This window comes from Buceros rhinoceros, unplaced genomic scaffold, assembly GCF_000710305.1.
Source record: "Buceros rhinoceros silvestris isolate BGI_N320 unplaced genomic scaffold, ASM71030v1 scaffold7617, whole genome shotgun sequence".
NCBI classification, from domain to species: domain Eukaryota; kingdom Metazoa; phylum Chordata; class Aves; order Bucerotiformes; family Bucerotidae; genus Buceros; species Buceros rhinoceros.
Window position 1 is genome coordinate 24620 of NW_010420361.1, and position 11579 is coordinate 36198.

The following is an 11579-nucleotide window of genomic DNA, read 5'->3' on the forward strand; positions in this document are numbered from 1 at the left end:
CAACTCGACACAGGTGGAGTCGTGTTTTGCAGCTGCAGGTCGAAAAGAGAACTTGGAACATCACATCAATAAAGAAAAATAGGTGCTTATAGACTTTTACTTCTGCTTTGAACAACTTGGTAGTATCTAGTAGTAACTTCTGCTTACCAGCTACTATTTGAGCCCACAGCCCAATCCTGAAGGAAAAAACCTCTCATTGTCAGAGATGTTACAGCTTTGAAATGTGTTTAGAGGAGAAAACAATGTAATTTGAGTAAAACAGAAAGGTGCAGGAGCTGTACGTGCAGAGTAGAAATGCCTTTGAATGACACCCTCTTGCTCCCCGATTCAGACAAAATTTTGAAAACGAGTTAACAGACGGACTGTAGTGTGAGATTGTTCCAAACTTACATCTAAGCGGCTCTCATATAATGCAAATAATTGCTGGAGAATATGAAAAAAGCCATTTGAGGAATATAATTCGCCAGGTTCAATGCTTTTACCATCGGTTCAAAAGAAGTTGAAAGTTCAGCATTTTATTCTTTAAGAAGAGGAGAAGGAAAAAAAAGCAAAGTTTCCTCTCTCTGCCATAAGCACAAAAGTTTTGATATTCGTGCCTTAGGCATCCAGTTTGGCCGATTTTTTTCTTGCTTTTGTGAGGAATTAACGTCCTTTAAGGAAATTTGCAGTACGCTAATGATACACCAGAGGGTGGTAACTCACCTCTGAACAAATTTATGTAGTCATGCCACACGAGGAAGTGGAGTAAAATCTACTATCCTGGCCTATTCCGTTTGGATTTTATATAGAAAAGCTACAGACAAGAAAAAGAAGGGCCACAAATTGATGTAAAGTCTGAAGGAACCATCAGAAAAGCAGCCAGAGATGAACACCAGCTGTGAGAAACTGCAGGAACTAAGCTGGAAGGTAAACCAGTAACTCGGATACAGCCATCCTCAAAGATGTGAAGGGCAGAAATGGAAGCAGGGATTAGTCACACTGCTGGGGGAAGCGGTAGTGATCCGAAGGAAGAAATGATATAACCTTGATACTGGGAAACTTCCTTAACACTAGTGTCTCGGGATAGGGCCAAAACACCATCCCAGTGGATGTTCAAGACCTGAGAGTTAGGATGCTGGTTCTAAAGCTGTGGTGTCTGTTAGAGAAACAGAGCCTGACTCGCCTCGGGTTCTTGTCTGTGTTCGGCAGCTTTCTGGCTTTAAGTCGTAGGAGAACACTAATTTCTCGTTTTCCTTTTCTAGGGGAGAACACAAGAGTATGTATTTCACTAGAAGGGTACATGCACATAGCATAAGGTTTTCTGACTAGTCAGAACCGTGCTGTTCGTGCAGTGGGGTCTCCACTCATGCTGGAGGTATCCTCTTGTTTGCATTATCGCTGCCAACTTCAGCAGTCATCGCTTATCTTTCTCCCAAGGTGGTGCTTACACCATATAAGGAAGCATCATGCCTATCGCTTTGTAATACAAAGGAAGTCTGTTGCAGACAAATGCTTAGTCTGTTAGACATAATACCTGGTCCTTGCCAACTGGCATTTTCTACAGTTGTGCCCATTACAATGTGAAATTGCTGCCACTTAGTTTTGAACTCTCGTGTTCTGGCAGTCAGGAGAGAATGCCGGGACTCATCAAGATGCAGCACTGTCGATTTATCTACGATAGTCCTGTTTTGCCTCTAGAATTTAATCTGCTTGTGACCTGAGGAAATGCAATTTGCTAAGTTTGTTCCTTCTGTGGTCAAAAGTGCCAACATACTGCAGGCTGTAGATCAGCTCTGTGTGCCCCCGGAGCACACGCTGTTCCTGATGGTCAGATGAGCGCTGCTGTGCCAGACTCTCCCTACAAATCTCTTCTGTGCAGAGAGAGAGACACTGCTCAGGTCCATGGTGTGACATCTGGGGTTCTTTCACATCGCACCATTAGGATTGCTAGGTATCCCACCAGCTCCAGCAAGCTGCAGCACTGTGCAGTCACTAAATTATCTGCCTGACAGGGTAATAAACCCCTGACTAGTACAACACTTTGCAGGGAAAACTGCCTGATTTGCACGAACGTGCACCAGCATCCTCCACAACAAAAGGATTGCCTTGCTGAATGTCTTTGTGGAGAAGGTTAGTGATGTCCTGTGGCTGGTGTGCTCCGTGAGCTCTGGTCAGCCTTTCGCTTGATTATGTCTGCAGCCCTGATACTTTTTCTCTTGGAAAGACACCAGACATTTGTCCTGGACTCACAAGAGTACAGTAGTATGAGCGACCAGGGTGCCATCTGTCTGGAGGAGATAGGGAAAGGACTTTCTTGGGAAAAGTGATATTTGGCTGGTGGCGAGGTGGGGAAGGAGTGTGTTAAAGGCTTTTCAGTGTTAGGAGCGAGTGAACAAGCAGTGTTATCAAGTTACTCTCAATTTACCACCAGCAAACGAGAAAAACTCTTTCTATTCTGCACATGAAGGGAGTTCCTTTTCTACACAGGATGTGGGAAAGGTCCCTCACAGCCCTGCCCATAGCAAACAGAGCTATCCAGAAGCCACCAAAGCTTGAAGAGGTTGTTCTACATCCTGGCCCACCTTGCAGTAAGTGAAACCAGGCACTTGCCCCAGCTGGGCAGCCAAGGCCCACATGTGAAAAAGCCTCTGCAGAAGAGCAACAATGCTGAGAGGATCCACTTAAATTCTGGAACTCCAGAGAATTGCTCCACGCAGGCGGTGTTTTGTCCTAACCATCACAGGGCCTCTCCAGTAAAGGCACACAAGACATTTCCTATCGGGGCAGCCTCCATAACAAGATCAAGGGCTGTCTATCCCCATGTTAAGGCATCTGCAGGAAACAACAGAGAAGAGAAGAGGAAATCAGTCCCACCAGACATTCCTAAAGGCTTTTTCTGGCCCCCGCTTTAACCGAGCACACATTTTAGCCATGTTTGACATCCTTGCCCAGCTCAGTGTTGAGCCAAACAGAAGCTGACTTTGGAGATGACCTAAGTACATCTGTGTCTTTATGCATTTGGCTGTGCAGAATACGGTGAAAAAAACCCATTTCAGCCATCTCCAGCTCCTCTGAACTCAGACTATTCAAAACAGGCAGGACAGAGCTCCAGGAGTCACACTGGGTGACGACAGGCGAGGCTTTGTGCTATGGGAGTAAGGTGCAGATGAGCTGTTTGGGGTTACCTAGTCCAGTTTCAACTAAGTTTCTGACTTGTATTTGCCAACAGGACCCTGGCTGGGAGGGGGACAACTCACTGTGGGTGAGCTGTTTTGCCTGTATAAATTGGGGACGGGGCAGGAAAGCCTAGCTGGGAGATAGCAGGAGGATAAAGGAGGAAGAGCAAAAGCAGCTGGGAGCATCAAGGATTGTTGTCAACATAAACAACCTTGTTCCAGTCTTGCTCAGCTTTTCTCCCTGTGCATACTCGGATGTTCATGCATGTTCTCTTTCCTGTGGCATTAGCGGTGGCCTGATCCTGGAAGGTGTTTGAAGCAAGGAGAGACTGTGGAATACCCAAAGGAGAGCTGGTTGAATGCTCCTGGTCAAGAGTTACACTGTGTTGTGCTTTGATATGATTCTGCTTGAAATAGATACACAGAAATGGAGCGCTGCCTTGATTCCTTTCATTGTAATCCCAAAATGGGTATTTCCAGCTTTCTTTGTCTTTATTTCCCTTTCTGTGAGAATCTCTGCTGTTCCTAGCAATGGCTAGCAGCTCTTTTGCGCATTAGGCAGCGTTTCTAAGGAATAAATAGATGAAGGGATGAGAAGCAAGGCAAATAACCTTCACAACGTGGAGAACTTACGCTTCTTCACAGGCATAGTGCAGTTACTGTTAGTTCTGAGAGCATTTCACAGCTCACCAAGAGTGTGTGGGTAAAAGTAACACCCTAGTAACGTTACAGCACCGTGCATTAAATCTTCACTGAAACGTAAAGAGAGTGCTGCAGTCTGTGTGTGCGGAGTTACCAACTCTGCACATTATTAGCATGGATGTAAAAAGCCTCTCGCGCAGCATACGGTAAATACATTAGTGCTATATTCCAGAAAGCGTCGTTTTCCCAAGCTACAGGTCTTGCTGACATCTGTGGTGGAAGGGCTAGTTCTGCCAGTTTTCTGCTTCTTTCACATCCTCTGATTCTGGGGCAAGTTTAAAGCGATATGCTTAATGGCCTTAGTCTGGTGTTTTGAGAAATAGCAATGCTGTCTGTCCGTGAGGAAGGTCATCTGTCAGTGACACTGGGCTGGCACAGTGGGGGCTGAGAAAAATGGCAAGGGAGGCAGTTGGCACTGAGTTTTGAGAAAGCACGTATCGAAGTGTGAGCCTGCGTGCAGTAAACTCACATTTTATTTGCTCGTATATCACTTTGTCTGGGTTTTCAGTAGTTCTTGTGGAAAATGTGTAAATGAAATATAAAGCAGCTTTTGCATAGAGTGAGGATTTTTCCTTGAACCTAACTGGTGTTCTCACAACGTATGCCACGCACAACACGCTGGGTAGTACAATATTGTCCTCATAAAAGAACTGCATGAGCCCCAAATGTAATTTCTGTCTTCAAGAGCCCATCTATTCTCATTTTTTCAGGACACACATGAGGCAGAGGTGGGTGTGCACAGGCTGAACGACTGGTACCCTGCCATGGATGGGATGGCATGGGATACCATGGATGGCAGGGTGGGCGTGGTGGATCTGTATCTTCACTTGCTCATGTAAATACTGATGGCATAGATGCAGATTCAGAGACAAGCTGCTGTATATTTCCGGTTCGACTCCAGTTGGGAACTAGCAAGTCACACCCCAGCTGCAGTTCCTCTCCTTCACGCCATAAATCACAGCCAGCTAATAATTGTCATGGTGAGGCGTCAGGCTGCTGAAGCCGTTTTGCACGCTGGACGAGACAGCAGCCTTCTGAGGTTCAGGTGGTTGCGGTTGTGACTCTTAGGCAGTGAAATCTCCTCCACACGTCCTGGCGCTGTAAATCAGACCAAGGGGTGACTCCGAGAGTATTTTTCTGATGTGCAAACATTTTAATACATCACTACTGGAACCCGCTTTCAAACTACTGTTCCCTTAAAACTCTTACCTCGGTTGTTGTTGATGGAGCTACAAATATTTCCACTGAGAGGAGACAAGCTATAAAATAAATGTCACGAATATACATGGCACTGTATATAAAGTAGATGTGTACAGAAAGCCTTTCTGTTGATGATGGTTAATTCACACACTCTTCCTCAAGAAAGGTCTACACCAGACAATCAGCTCCCTACAGTACGCTGTTGAGGTAATTGTAGATTTTCTACATTGATTGTTAATACAGCAATGGTGTTTTTGAGGGGTGGAGAGGAAAGGGCTGGAGAGAAGGGAGTAGGTCTTGTAAGGCTCCGCCGTGCCTGTCAGAACTGTTAAAAAAATAATAGTTTTTGTTAGGCAATAAACCAGAATCCCTGCTGTGCTTCATTTAGTTTCCAAAACTTGTAAGTGCAGCCTGTTTCAAAAAAATTAATTAGCTCATGAGTCAAAAAAAGCACCAGAGTTTATGCAGAGTGCTTTAGAGCTTTCTTGTGATCCACCTATCAGTGTTTTATTTTACCTGAGTTGCCATCCAACAGTGGTGAACTATTGGAGTACACCATATGTGGCGTCACATCGCTGCACAGATCCTGTGTAACGAGATGCTGCTGCACTAGCTCTGTATCTTCCCCAACTTTACGCAACGTTTAGTCCACATTCTTTATACCCCAAGACAGTGAGAACTGTGACTATTCAGGCAATACAACCTCTTACCTTCTCCTTGTAAGCAGTAATAAGCAGATGCTGAGAGAGCCTGTTCAGACAGCACTGCTACGGCCAAGTTCTGCCGTCAAAGAGCCCAGCACCCAGCTGGGAATTTACTCCAGCAAAGAACATCAGCAAACATCTCCCACTCACGCACCGGCAATCCAACCAAGCTGGGCAGCAGTGATACGTGAGCCCAACCGTCTGAGCAAGAGGGAATTTTATTCTTTGTGAAGCTTTTTGGGCAGAGTTGCCTGGAATAGAACCATTTGCTGCCAACTACTTTTAAAATAGAACAACAAGTCTCTTTTGTACTGCAGGGAGATAAACAATTTTTATGCAAGTCAAGCTGGGGTGAAACACTGCTGGCCATGCTCACGGTTCCTACCTGCATCCCAGGTTTTGGTGGTCTAAAAAAAGATACATGTGTGTGTTTTGCCACAAAATTTCATAAATAACCAAACTTCTGGCAGTGAGATTGTTATAACTGGGAAGGTAACAAATACAAAAGGTTACTTGACAGTTAGTAGGGATTATGTTTGAATCCTTTTCTGCAAACCTGCTATTATTGTTTTGGGAACACCAAATACATCTTTAACATCTGATTATTCAGCTTAAAATAACATTAAAAAAAAGAACAAAACCCCACAACTCACTTTAAATATACGGTTTATTTAGAAAAGTCAGACAAAGAGTCATACTAAAAGGTAGTAGCTACATAGATCCTTTCTTGAGGCCCCAGTTACGCCTCGTTATGCTGTTCTGTCGTCTTCAGGTGACATATAGCTCCGCTATTTTTAACAGAGTTCTCAGTGATTTTCCAGTAAACATTACGTGCAAACTGGGAGGGGAGAGCAACACTTGATGGTTCACCATTGAGGGAATGCCACCAGTGGGATGCAACAGTGCTCAGGCTCTGGAGAAGGCTGGTGATGGTAAAAACCCACGGCTATGCGGCTCAGTCTTATCAGACACGCGAGAATCCACTCCACTGTCAAGGTTGCTGTGCTGTAAGGAGCCTGGGATGTCTAATTAGCTGTGAACTCTGTCTTAACTTTTCTTTGAGTCAATAACTGCATCGTGTAGCCTTCCTGGTGTCTAGTATGGGAGAAATCACAGTGCAGCACTCATCTAATTCAGGTACACCCAAAGCAAGCAGGAGGCAGGCAGTTGTCGAGGCCAGGCTTTTCTCAGATGCTGGGCTCAAAGAGGTGACTATTCGTTTAACCCCAAATAGCCCCCATGTCTAGTTCTTCGTTTAAAAACAAGCAGCAAATAATTGGTGGCATTGATCTGCAAAGCAGCCTAGAGGAGTCAGGTGTGCAGGCGCTGTGGCTGGAACCAGCACTGGTCTTTGTGTGGTTTTCAGCAGCAGTACTGGTTTTCAGTGAAAGGAAGTGATTTTCCAGTATAGGTAATTTTTGAAAGATCCATATTTATTGAAAAATATGTAGGTTTTTCATAGTTTTCCACTTGTCAACCAAAAAAGGAAGATCATGAACACAAATTATTTACCTGAAATAGTATATTCTTGTTCAGAGGATAGTGAAACAAGTCTCTTGGCTGCCTCCTCTCCCACCTTTTTCTTCCTGGGAAGCAAGAGGAGCTAAGAAAGCCAGGATGTCATATAGCAAAGCTTGACCAACGGACTACTCACCCATCCTACAGAGGATCAATGTCAGAACTGGTTTCCAGGGGGCTGAGGTGGCATCTTGTCGTTTGGTAGCACTGGATTTTCCTTTCAAGGAAATCTGTGTGACATAAACAGGGAAATGAACTAAACCCTTTTTTTTTTTCAGAAGCTAAGAAAAACTTTCTCTTGTTGTTTCTACATCCATGAAAACATGGTGGATCAAATTTAAGCAACATACATGAAAAAAACTTATTTTGTTATTAACATCAATACCAATTCTGGACTGATGTTAAACTTCTCCAATCCATGGGCTTGGGTCTCTGCAGCACAAAGTGAGATCTTAGGATATGAGGTGGAATAACCAAGGAATTTACCTCATTTTCGTTGCTGTTAATTTAATCCCGTGCAATTTCCAATATCCAGTGCAGCAGAACGGAACTGGTGTGAAACTAGCCAAAGCCTCCCCAGGCCCCTTTACGTGATGCGAAATACGAATGCGCAGTTTGGTGCTGTTCCGAACACAGCCTGCAAACCCCGCAGCGAACGGGAACGCCATCTCTTTGCGGCAGCGGCGCAGATTCCAGGGATGCAAAAGCCAAAGGCACTCTAAATAACGAGCTGCTGAGTACGAGCGGAGTCGGGGTTACGGTAGGTACCTCCCGGCTATCAGCACGCAATACAGTGAGTGGAAACGGTCTCTGAAAAACACGCTCAATCAGGGCACGGCCCCACCTGCACTTCATTACCAGGATTAAGTCCTGATACAAAGTGACAGGCAGCGTTATTTGTTTAGGCAAAAAGCTGCCTCTCTTTGTAGCTTTTGGCATCTCCAGCTGGCTTTAACAATATGCATCTGAGACAGCGAGTGTAGCTTTACTGTTAAATTGGCCGGGGGGACAGCTTGCCAGGGGCAGGCAGAAACAACAGGCTCTTTTTTGCAAAGCTGGCGCATGGGACCGGTTTTGTTTCGGTAGCACCCATGTGGTAGGTGCTCCATTCCCCACACCCGCGGCAGTGTTGTGCCAGGTATTAGATGGCCTTTGGTCACCAGAGGGAAATGGTGCTCTCCGGGGCCGAGGAAACGGTGTGAACGCTCCATCGCTTGCTGGGAATCGGTCCTCTGTGGCTGAGCAAAAGGGAGAAACCCAGCGATCAGCCCTTTGTTTAGAGGAGGCTCACGCCGCAGAAGTCTGAGGTCTGTGCTGAAGTTTAAACAAGAGATAAAGGCTCAGGACCTCAGCTGGTAAAAATTAGTGCCGCTACTGTGAACTTGTGGAGCCGCCGCAGTTTAGTTTATTGTAAGACAGCTGGAGTGTGGTCTGCAGCGTGTAACTGATTCATTGCTGCGCCGTTCCAGCTCCGTGCCGAAGAACCAGGGCTGGAGGGGTGGCTTGTGCTCCAGTGCTGGCTAAATGTGGCTGGTGGTCTGGATTAAGCTTCGGAAAATAAATATCAGAGGCTATTGTTAAATTGCCGTTTTAACATCAAGCGGGTTGCAGTTTATCTCCCTTTTTCTCTCTGGAGGTGAAGGTCTCTGTTTGTGGGTGTCAGACAGCAGAGGCTGCTCAGTGTACTTAGGGAATTGTTTGTGTATTCCTGTACGACAGCACAGCATCCAAAGCACAGAAATGCATTTGTTCTTTCCTTTCTAAATGCAGCTACTGTGTGATGTTCCCTTGCCCTGACTACTGCCACCCACTGCCATGCTGCCCAGGGCCAGCACAAACCTCCTCTTGCACTGAGAAAATGATATGGAAATAACCCATAAAAATTACTTTTCTCATTCTTTACAATTATTTGCTATGCATCTTTTCCTGAGCTTAATCTAATGCCTAGACCTGGTGGGTTAGGCAGATATTTTCTTCGGAGGTTACCCTAAATCTGCTCATTTGCACCCTTTTTTTCCTCAGCAGGTGGTCTAAGAGCCACGAGTTGGAGACAGACCAGACCCAGCAGCTTCTCTCCAGGAGTGCTGCAGTGCTTCTGCATTTGAGGTCATCTAGCACAGCGATGCTTAAAGTAATCTGGGTTTGATAACTGCGATTTACTGTGTTTAAGAGAAATCAACATTAAAACCTACAACATTCTACAATATCAGAACATGATACACTAAGTTTTTAAATCAAATGTGAAATAAAAATCTATTTGAAATCTATAAACCACTGGAAACTTTGGCATTAAGGGGGCGAAAACGCTGGAAAAGTTTGCTCATGTCACAGCTTAGTGAAATCCTAATGATTAAGAATCAGACACACAAGATAAAAGGAGCAGCGTTGAAGAAAGAGAAGACTGACATATTCCAAAAGTTTGATGGAAAAGCAGAATGTTGTACTTGCCAGCGAGGAGGCTGAGGTAGGTACACAAGCCAGACTTGTTCACGCCTGTTGTCGTAGCCTGGAAAGTAAACGGGCACTATAGCTATACAAGGCACCAGAGCCTGTCATCACTTCCAGCCAGGACGAGGTCATGGGGAACGGGCTGGAATGCAATCTAGGTAGAACTGCCCTGAAACCAGAGTAATTTCATTTGGATCAGAGGATTCGGGTTGTGCGGTACAGACTTAGGAATATAATAATTCTTAGTCATGACAGATTATCCTGCCAATGTACTGCAGCTCTCGGGGCTTTCACAGAAATGCCCTCCTCAGTTACATGTTTCTTTAGTCGGTGCCCTGTGAAGTGCATTAGCTTTGTATGAGCCGCTAAAGACCCGGCTGCAATCCCTAAATCCAGACCAGTCTCAGAGATCATAACATAAGCTGCCCAAAATAAACAAACAAAAAAAGTACCAGTAACTCAGAGGATGTAGGTAATTGTAACTAGGTTTTTGAACAAGTAAGAAATAAAGTGATGAGGGGCCCCAGGAGCTGGGAAGAATTATCCCTATTGCACAAGGATGTCTATAGTCAGCCAGTGAAACTTCTAGTAAACGATGTTTAAAAGCGCTGGAGAAGGGTGATTCCGCACACATTTGTTCTTATGTGTGGAAGCAAGTAGGAACCCAGGAAAATTTCCTTCTCCATCCACTAGAAATGTCGTTTGCAGTTCCTACAGGTGTTAAAAGGCTTACGGTTCCTCTTGTTTGCTTCGATTATCTCTATTCTTGGTTAGCACTTGTCAAACAACGTGCAGACACTGTCCATCTCCATTTGTGTATGTACAGTCTCATATCACCGAAAATGAAATAAATCATTCCTCTTTATATGCTTAAATATTCCAGCAGGAAGCATGGCTGTTGCCAAACAAAGAAGAGAATGCGCTCTGTTCCTCACAGCTTCGCACCATCCTTGTCTGAAAACCTCCACCTTTGCCTTGTGTGTTCTTCAAGAAGTTTTGAAGCATTTTGAACTACCTTAGACGCGGGACAAGTGTGCTTTCAGGCACCTCCACGTCCTGGTGCTGAGCAGAGCAGGGATTTTGGTGGATCTTGTTTTGGCTTCCTTTCAATCCATATTCCAGAGTCCCAGAGGCTACAAAACGAGGGCAAACTGGAGGAGGGTGAAATAGGGAGGTGGGGAGTGGAGATTTGTCCCTGCGGTACTCCCTGTATGAGAGCTGAGACTTACCTAGAGTTCATACTCAGAATTAGAGCCCAAGAATTGCTCCAGGTTCCTGCAGTTCACACTCAGCCCTGGTTACTCCATCCTTAATGTGTTGACTCACATGAAATGTGAGCTGACACTTCTCAAGCAGTATCTTCCTCTGGAGCGTCGCATCCATGGTTTTAAGTTTTGCACTGAAGTATAAGGAAGCCAATAATGCCCATACTCATGTTTTCTCATTGCAATTATCCAGAGGTTTTATAACTGTAGAAAACATGGGAAAAAAGAAATCTTGAGGGACCTAGGGCTTGCACAGAAAATAAAGTCAGTTGGGTATATTTAGCTGTGACATGTTGGATCATGGAATAGAAACCTGACAGTAGCGCAGGAGCATCGGAACATCTTTTTCACTTCTTTTTTTCTTACCTATTTAAACTCCGCAGAGATTCAGGGTACAGTCACTGTGACTCACAAGTGCAGTCAGTTCTCAGCCTGTAACGCATCTGTGAAAAAGCGTCTGTCTGCTTAGCCAAGGTTCACGTGCATCCACGGCACGTGGAGCCCAGCTTCTCCTGCTTTATTTTCTGGCCAATCAGCATTGGGTCAAACTTACACCTGGTGTAAGAGTGCTGGTTTCAGTTACTTCG